We start from the raw sequence: 9,845 nt of genomic DNA, 5'->3' as shown, positions 1-9,845 counted from the left end.
ACTATGCTAAGTGAAATAAGCCAGTCTTGATGGACAAGTATATGATTCCGCTTCTATAAGATACCTTGATGAGAGAGAGTCAGAAAGGGAGCGAACGTGGGGCAGCTGGTGAAAGTTGAAGTGGGCCTGTGGAATGGATTATAGTGTGGAAACCGTGTGATTTCCGCATCTGGGGGTTATGTGCTGGTACACGGGGCGAGCGTTCCTGATTTGGGTCAAACACACTGCAGTGCTTTGTGTAAAGTGGTAAGTGTGAGTATTTTTACTGTTACTGAAGGTTTTCTATACGTTGAAAAGCTGAGAAACATCAGACTTTTTTAGAGAGGCCAAGACTTACCCAGACCACGTTCACCCAAAACGATGATGCCAATCGCCCTTGTAGGAGTCCATATGTTATTAAGAGGCACTATGGGAAGATTATATTAGTGGCCACAATGTCTCGGGTGTTGTGGATGACCTGGAATACAGTGGAAACTGTGGGATTTTAGAATTACAATTTTCCACATCACCCCACCAAAAAAATTGTCAGAATATAGCTGCAGAATAGAAAATCAAGGTACAAAACTCAGCTGCATTTCTATACACTAATAACACACCGTCAGAAAGAGACATTAAGAAAACTATCCCATTTATAATTGCATCAAAAAGAACAAATTACCCAGGAATAAATTTAACCAAGGACATGAAAGACCTGTACTAGGAAAACTATAAGACATTGATTAAGAAATTGAAGAAGACACAAATGAATAGAAAAATACTCTGTGCTCATGGAATGGGAGAATTAATATCGTTAAAATGTCCGTCATACCCATAGCAATCTACAGATACAATGCAGTCCCTATCAAAATATGAAAGGTATTTTTCACAGGAATAGAACAAACAATCCTAACATTTGTGTGGAACCACAAGGGTCCCCGAACAGCCAAAGCAACCCTGAGAAAGGAGAGCAGCCTGGAAGAATCACACTCCCTGACTTCAAACTATATCAGGGAGCTACAGCAACTAAAACAGCATGGAACTGGCAGAAGAGCAGACATGTGGACTAGAGGCATAGAGCCCAGATATAAACCCACATACGTGTGGTCGGTTAATTCACGACGAAGGAGTCAAGACACACAGCAGGGAAAGGACGGGCCCCTCAATAGAGGGCGCTGGGAAAACTGGACGCCATCTGCGCCACACACAAAACCAATGAAAAACCCACAATGCTCCAATCAAGCCCTTCTTCTGCTGGGTCCTCAGCATTGGCCCCCAGCAGTCAGCCATGCACAGGAAGCTTCTCCCCACTTCTCCCGCCATGGCGCCTCCTCCCCAGCAGGTCCTGAGGACACACAGCTCCCGTTCTCTGTGCAGGGAGCCAAGACCGCAGATAGAACGCACACACACTGCGGGGTCACAGAGGCGGGCTCCGCACCCCCAGGGAGCCGCTGAGGACATGCAGGCCACACCATCCCACAGTTCAGTGGGGACTGTGCTCCCTGCTGGCAGTCCTGGTGAATCCACTAAGATTTGGAGATAAAAATATGAAAATAGCCAAATAGCCCATGACTTCTCCACAATTAGCTATGGAACAATTAATTGGAAACTGCATGGAATGAAATGAACATAGACACAAACTTTACAACTCACACCAAAATTTACTCACCATTGTCCACAGACAAATTTATAATGCAAAACTATAAAAATTCTAGAAGAAAATCTACATAACCTTGGTTTTGAATCCACGCACCTCTGATTGGGACTTGAAGCCATGTGCCGGGACTCGGACCCAGCCGAAACCCAGATTGGGGGCTAGAACCCACAGTCTTTTAATTAGAATCACTCACCCGGTGTCTGGACTTACTGAGGCTCAGGTTCTTTGTGTCTCCAGTTCAGCGAGAGGCAAAATGATAGGCAAGAAGTAGATTTATAGGGCACTTGTGAGGGATGCAAGCGGGCAAGAGAGGGGGCTCTGCCCCAAGGATCAAGTGGGCTACGTTTTTATAACCAAAGGGAAGTGGGGAGGGGAAAAGACCGCTTTCTTCGTCATTCTTCAAGTTGAGGTCAGGCTTACATCACCGCACCTGTTTAGTATCGGGCAGGATACCTGCCCTTGGTCCTAAGGGCCATCCCCTTGCTGAACCAGCAGAATGCAGGCCTCATTTGTTCCTTTCACTTAATGACCTAGGGTATATCTCGTGGCTTTATTTATTTATAGTTAAACAAGCCTGCTTCTTGCCCGACATTCAGATAGCTTTCTTGAGCGGTCATTAACTCTCAGTGTTCTCCCAAAGTTCCCTGGGTTTCCCTCTCTATCTATAATGCCCTACTGGGACTTCTACAACTACCTGTGTAACTATCCTACTCTATCCCTATCGGCTTTGGTAACGAATTTTAACACAAAAATCACCAAAGTCTACCCACAAAAGAAAAAAAAAAAGTATAATGTGGACTTCAGAAAATTAAAAATCGTTACTCTGTGAAAGACCTTATTCAGAAAACCAAAAGACAAGCCACAGAGAGAAAAAAATATTCTCAAAACACGTATCTGATAAAAGTACTCAAATTACACCAAGAACTCCAAAACAATACCATTTAAAGTGGGTAAAGATCTGAACAGACACCTGGTCAAATAACATACAGACAATAGATAAGCATACAATGTTTCGTATCATATACCATTGGAGAATTACAAATGAAAACAAGATAGCACTGCACACTTACTAGAACTGGTAAACTCCAAAAAAGTGACAGAACCGATTGCTGGAGGGTGAGGAAAAATAGGAACTCTCCCTCTTTGCTGATGAAATGCATGTACAGCTGCTTCAAAAGACAGCTTGGCAGTTTTTTCCCAAAACTAAACAAGTCTCACCTCAGGATCCAACAATTGCTCTTCCCACCATTTAGACAACTGTTTTGATCAACTATGTCCGCAGCACCTCCACTCAGAATGGCTAAAAACATAAAGAAATCAGTATGTCCTTCAGTGGATGAAAGCATAAGCAAATTGGGGTACATCCATGTCACGGGAACTGAACATGCCACCCCAAAATATGTCTCTTTGGCATAAGGATTATTGGGGGCTGATGGTGGTTTTTGTTTTTTGGTTTTTTGGGTTTTTTTAAAAGGGACACATAGGGACTTCCCTGGTGGTCCAGCAGTTAAGACTCCCTCTTCCAATGCAGGAGGTGCGGATTCGATCCCTGGTCAGGGAGCTAAGATCCCACATGCCTTGCGGCCAAAAAACCAAAACATAAAACAGAAGCAATATTGTAACAAATTCAATAAAGACTTTAAAAATGGTCCATATCATTCTGTTTTTTTTCCTGGTAATCTTTTATTATGGTGGTGGTAGGCAGGGGTGTCTCAACAAAGAACCTACAATGATAGAGGGAAAATTTCTTTTTCCTCTCATACACAGGCAATGGAAATACTATTCAGAAATATAAAGGAAGGAACCATCAGCCCATGCAAAAAAAAAAAAGGATGAATCTTACATGAATTCTACTAAGTGAAATAATACAGCCAGAAGAGGCTACACATTGTATGACCCCCATTCATATGAAAATGTGGAAAAGGCAAAACAGAGACGGTAAACAGATTCTGGGGTGGGGTGGGGTAAAGGGTTCCATTTGATACTTAAGTGATGGATAACAGACACCATGCATTTGTCTAAACCCATGGATTTGTACAGTCCAACAAGTAAATCATAATCTATTAAAATTTAGTTATTTAGGATATAGGAGTGTCACACGATGGATGCAGAATGTAAGAAAGAATCTAACAATTTACAAATGTATGAAAAAAACTCACTGTTGGTGGTGGGGCAAAAGGTGCTGACCTCAGTAACTTTGGAAATGAACAGACTGTAGACTAAAGGCAAAATGAACCACACACAGACTCTATTTTATAAAAGTCTTTCCCATGGGGTAGTAGCTACCAATACTGAAACCAGTATATCTGTAACCTGGAAGAGAACAAGCAGTGAATTAAATAAACGACAGACAGCGGGAGGCAGTGTTCTCACCGTCTGAGTGGAAAGTTACAGATAATTAAGGGGAGAAGGTTACAACATCCATGTGATAAAAGATCATGTTGGAGACATCAGTGTAAACTCATCTTTAGTTTAATATGGATAAAGACAGTTCCACACAGAAATCTTTATAATTAGATGAATATACTGTCAGCGAGGGGGAATTTCCCTTTTGAGTCCTTGAGGCTGAACCGATAATAAAATTGACACAAGACAGATTAACAGGAGGAAAAAAACAAATCTTTATCCCTGCACACAGAGGTCTCACAGAAATGGGACCCAAGTAGTAGTCAGAGCAGGCAGCTTTTATACTTTTTAGGCAAAGAAACAATAAATTTGTGAGGAATCGACAGGACAAAGAAACTGAGGTTTGACGTGTTCAATTAGTGAAGAATCTAAACAGAGTCTGGGCTTCGGGAGTAAATTAAAGGAGTAGGGGCTTCCCTGGTGGTGCAGTGGTTAAGAATCCGCCTGCCGATGCAGGGGACACGGGTTCGAGCCCGGGTCCGGGAAGATCCCACATGCCGCGGAGCAACTGAGCCCGTGCGCCACAACTACCGAGCCTACGGGCTGCAACTACGAAAGCCCACGCGCTCTAGGGCCCGCGTGCCGCAACTACTGAGCCCGCATGCACAGACCCCATGCAACAAGAGAAGCCACCGCAACGAGAAGCCCGCGCACCGCAACGAAGACCCAACGCAGCCAAAAAATAATAATAATAAAATAAAACCCACTTGGTGCTGGTGTACGATCGTTTAAAAAAAAAAAAAAAAAAAAGTAACGAGGTTTGTTTATCTATGTTCCTGGCCCTGAATTCCTTGTCTCTAGCGATAGCGATGTCCTTTTACCTCCAGATGCACCTTTCACACAGGAGATTTATTTCCTGCTTTCAGGGAGACAGAGAGAAGGGTCAAAGTGTTCCTCTTGCTTCAGCCTGTTTCTTAAGTAACTTGAATTTAAAATGATCACTCTGTCGTTGTGACATAGTTTGGAGCTGCCCGCCCGCCCTGAGCGCCAACAACTCACACGGGTTAGAATGCGTGCATAAAAAAAAAAAAAAAAAAAAAAAAAAAGAATGCGTGCATAAATTTCCCTGCATCGTCAGCTGGGCACATTTAGCTCCCACATGTTTTAATATCATTCTCTGGTAAAAGGAACCAGGGCTCTTCGAAGAAATGGCTGATACTAGGACTGAGACAGTACATATATCAGCCAGGATAACCCTGAAGTATAAATAAGAAAGTACCAAGAAAAAGAAAACCACCGATGGAATTATGTCAAGGGAAACAGGACCAATGGACAGAGCTCACGGTAGCCAGAGCAGGAATGAATGAAGCAACCAAACACTGTAGTGCTGGATTATAAACCAAAAAGCCTAAAATATCTATACAGGTGTCCACACTGGTAAGAAATAAATGATCGCACAGCTTTTTTTTTTTTTTTTTTAATAAATGAGGTTGAACAGAAATCTCGTATGCAGGGGGATTCCGAACAATTGATAAGACACTCAACCATGCATCAGGGAAGTGAAGCTAACTCCCCTTTCCTGAAGTGTGGGGTCTGCACGGTGACCTACCTCCGTCAAGGTCATTGACACAAGGCGTCTAGAAACTGTCAAAGCCAAGAGGAGCCCAAAGAGACATAACAGATAAATGTCATGTGATACCCTGGATGGGATCCTAGCACAGAAAAGGTAGAAGGGAACCCAAATAAAAGACGGACATTTTAGTTTAAAATGACGTATGAATATCGGTTCACTAATGGTAACAGTTCTGTAGAAAACTAGAAGAAGAGGAGAAATCGAAAGTCAAATATGAGAAACCTATCGCATCAAACTGGAAAACTAGTGGAAATGGGTGATTTCCTAGTAAAAATACACAGTAACGAAACTGACCCTAAAATAAAGAAAATACAAACAGACCAGTTAACCACCCGGGGGCCTCTTCCCTCTGCTGGTTCTTTGCTCGTTGTTCAGGGGTCTTCCTCCCCCGGGAAAAGGAACAGGGACAGAGATGTTTGGCAGCTCCCCTAAAACCAGACCCCAACCAGTGTCTTCAACTCTTCCAGCCATGCCACACCCAGTGAGGACAACTGAAGGAATCTCAGGGATTACGGATTCTCTCAAGTGTCGGGACTTTTTTGATGGCAAGTGACTGGACACACTTACTGAAGTAAAGTAAACTAATATCTTTAAATGATAGAAGTAAACTAATCGTTGCAAGAGGCAGGTTGAAGAACGGCTTTGGACCTGGCAGACCCAGGGGCTCACCCTTTCACGGTGTGACCTCCCGGTCCCTCTCCAGCCCTACCCTACTAAGTGCCCTGGGGTGGCCCATTCACAGGCACAGTCTCTCTCACTGCTTCCGCGGGTCTACTGCGAAGGGTTTCTGCGTCCCTAGGGCTCCATGACAGCTTTAAATGCCTTTGGCCTGGCTTGGGTCACATTCTCATCCTTGAGCCCATCAGAGCACCCACAGGATGGAACATGGGACTGGCTAGACTTGGATCATACACCTGTCTTCACAGTGGGTGAAATAGAGGGTCAGCCCTCTGGAACTGTTTAGACTGGAAGCAGGGGAGAGGTAGTTCCCAAAGGAAAGCTGAGGTGCTGGACTTGGACATGAGGACAGATGCCAACTCAGTGAAAGCAGCAGATTCCACGTCACTGACAGCCCGCTGTACAGCTGTGGGATCGGAATCCCAGGGAAAGAAGGGGTTGACTCAGGGTCAGGGGCTGCAGCCGCACACCCAGTGCCCTTGCTGTTCTCCCAGGATGGCAAGCTCTTCCACTTGCTGAAAAAGCAAGGTAGGTACCGGTGGTAAACTCAGGGCTCCCGCCTTGGGCACTGGATCCCTGCATCTCAGAGACTGGCCGAGAATAGCCCATGTGCCTTCGACCGAATGCTAGGATGGCAAGGAAACTGGCTCAGTGAAGCAGAGGGACGCTCAAGGATTATTCCCTACCATGGAATCCAGAGTCGGCTGGCTTTCTGGAGACCACAGGGGCTGGACCGTGGACGCACATGGCTCTCCAAGAACACAAGGCCTTAGTGTGAAACTGCCCATTGGGAGGCCCAGTTGCTCCCATATCTTTGATTCTCAATGAACAGGAATGTCAAACTTTGTTACAACCAGAAGGGCAAAGGACTGCAGGGCCACCGTCTGGTTGCGGTGGCCAGGGCCACAGTCAACGTTTAGAGGGCCATTACCTAACTGGATGTGAGGAAGGAGGCCCTCTTCCCAACTGTGGGGATATTGGGAATTAGAAAATCCCAAGGGGCTCTCTAGGCTGCCCCGGTAGCTGGTCAATGGCCCAGCAGCAGGGTCAGCTGAGTAATTGGCCACGGGGGCTTGAGGGGACCCAGACTGACCTGAGCTGGAGAGCCACAGATGCCTGCCTGGATGGTCGGAAACCAAGGGCTGTTCTGAGACCTGTTTCTGCTGCCCGCTCAGATGGGACAAAGGATTCAGCAAGTCCCAGGAGGGCCACATCAGCCATCAAGAAGGCAGCACCTGGGGGCTGGCAGGTCGCTGCCCCCAGTCCTGCATAAATCTATACACGTCTACTAAGTACCCTCATGTGTCAGGGCTGTGCTGGACCTGGGGACTGCCCGGATAGAGAGGGGCCAGCATCACCTTCCCCGCCTGACTTCTGAGGCCCTTCACAATCCTTGAATGAGGTTAGGTTGGATTGAAACAGTCAGTGACCAGTGTGGACATTTCACTCTTCCACTGTCAGAGCCCAGGACTAGGCAGGGCAGACAACCAACTGTCCAGCTCAACTCCTGACTCATGTGTCAGACTTGAGGGTCTCTTTGAGGCCCCTGGTACCATGCAGACCCTTGTCAGGCTAGGGCCTCGTGACCAGGTGAGTCCTATCCATCCTGGAGGCCTCAGAGAGATGGGAACGAAGAGGGGGAAGTGGGCCAGTGAGGCTTAAACCTAACCCCAACCTTCAACTTCAAGCCCTAAACCCTAACAACCCTAACCCTGGAACCCTAGACCTTCGACTCTAAACTTTGACCTCTAACTCTGATCCTGACCCTTAACCCCTGACTCCAATCCCAACCCTAAACCCTAACATTTATATCCTAACTCTAGCCCTAATGTACAAAAAACTTTTACAACTGAACCAAACACAAACAACGCAATTTTTAAATGAACAAAGCACCTGAATAGACAACTGTCCAGAGAAGGTTTACAGATGACGTCACCTGAAAAGATTCAACATTAATCACTACTAATTAGCGTATAGATACAACAACTGATTTTTGAGTTGTATTCTGCAACTTTGCTGAGAGCATTTATTTCTAGCAGGTTTTTTGTTTCTGGTCTTTAGGGTTTTCTATAGATAAGATCATGTCATCTGCAAACAGGGACAGTTTTCTATTTCTTTGCATCTCACAAGTTTTGGTACGCTGTGTTTCCATTTTTGTTTGTCTCAAGATATTTTTAAATTTCACTTCTTATTTCTTCTTTGACCCACTGATTGTTCAAAGTGTGTTATTTAATTTTCACCTATTTGTGAATTTTCCAGTTTTCCTTCTACTATTGATTTCTAGTTTTATTCCACTGTGGTTAGAAAAGATACTTGGTATATATCAATCTTCTTAAAGAGTTGTTGACCTAACATGTGAGCTATACTTGAGAATGTGCCATATGTGCTTGAGAAGAATGTACATCCTGCTGTTGTTGGGCTGAAAGTTCCACATATGTCTGTTAGGTCCATTCGGTCTGTGGTGTTATTCAAGTCCACCGATTTTTATTTTTATTTATTTATTTATTTTTGCTTGTTGTTGGTTCTGTCTGTTAGATCCACCCACTACCAAAAGCGGATAGCAAAGTCTCCACTATAATTGTATGGCCGTCTATTTTTCCCCTCAGTTTAGTTTATGCAGAGAATTCCAATTAATTGATATAGTCACTCAGCCACCAAGGATATGGAGCTACCTCCTCACTCCGTAATGATGACCTTGACCTTAATCTCATCCTGAACCTAACCTCTGACCCTGACCTTAACTCTAACTTGGAACCTTAACCCTAACTGAATTTTCTTTGTTTTAATTCTCTATAAACTAGAATATCTCAAAAGAATTCCTCCAATGACAGAAATATCCTTTTTCTTCTCCTCAGCCTACTGTGACTGGTAAACTGGATTTTCATCTTGTTCATTTAAATTAATTTGAATTTAAAAAGCCACGTGTCATTGGTGGCTTCCATATTTGGACAAAGCACCACATGGTGCCCTGTGATTAGCCTAACAGATAATCACCGCATGTGTGGATGACTTCGGATCCCTAATGCTCTTCCTTTAATGCAGGTGGATATTCAGAAACTATATTTACATTCTGATCTTTGGACTTGACCCTGAGGAGATCAACAGGAACACCAATCACCCACCTAACACACCCTTAGGATATCACGTGTACATTTCCTACGAAAGAGACCAAAGGACCTCGGCGAAGCTCCCTGGCATGGCTGTCAGGAGCGGGCCAGACCAACCTGTATTTCACCTGTGAGAAAGAGAACACAGCCACCGCTGTCACTGCAGGAACCACATCAGCTTTTTCCTGCTCAGGGGGACACTGCTGGACCTCTACAAATTCCCACAAGTGGAGATGAAGGCGCGGCGGGGGCAGAGATGAATATACATCCTGTCCAGCAACAGAACACGGCGGTAAAACAGATGAAGAGAGAATGTCCTTGTACATCGTTCAAGGTGGAAAACCGGAAAGCACAGAACTGGAGCGGCATGTTCTTTACTTGACTCGGCAACGACAAGGGAGAGAATGAAGACTTTACAGGCTGAAGTCAACCGCAGGAGGTCCTAGAA

The sequence above is a fragment of the Phocoena phocoena genome, chromosome 3 (assembly GCF_963924675.1).
Source record: "Phocoena phocoena chromosome 3, mPhoPho1.1, whole genome shotgun sequence".
Classification (NCBI taxonomy): Eukaryota; Metazoa; Chordata; class Mammalia; order Artiodactyla; family Phocoenidae; genus Phocoena; species Phocoena phocoena.
The sequence above is the reverse complement of the archived record's forward strand: the minus strand, read 5'-3'. Positions refer to the sequence as shown.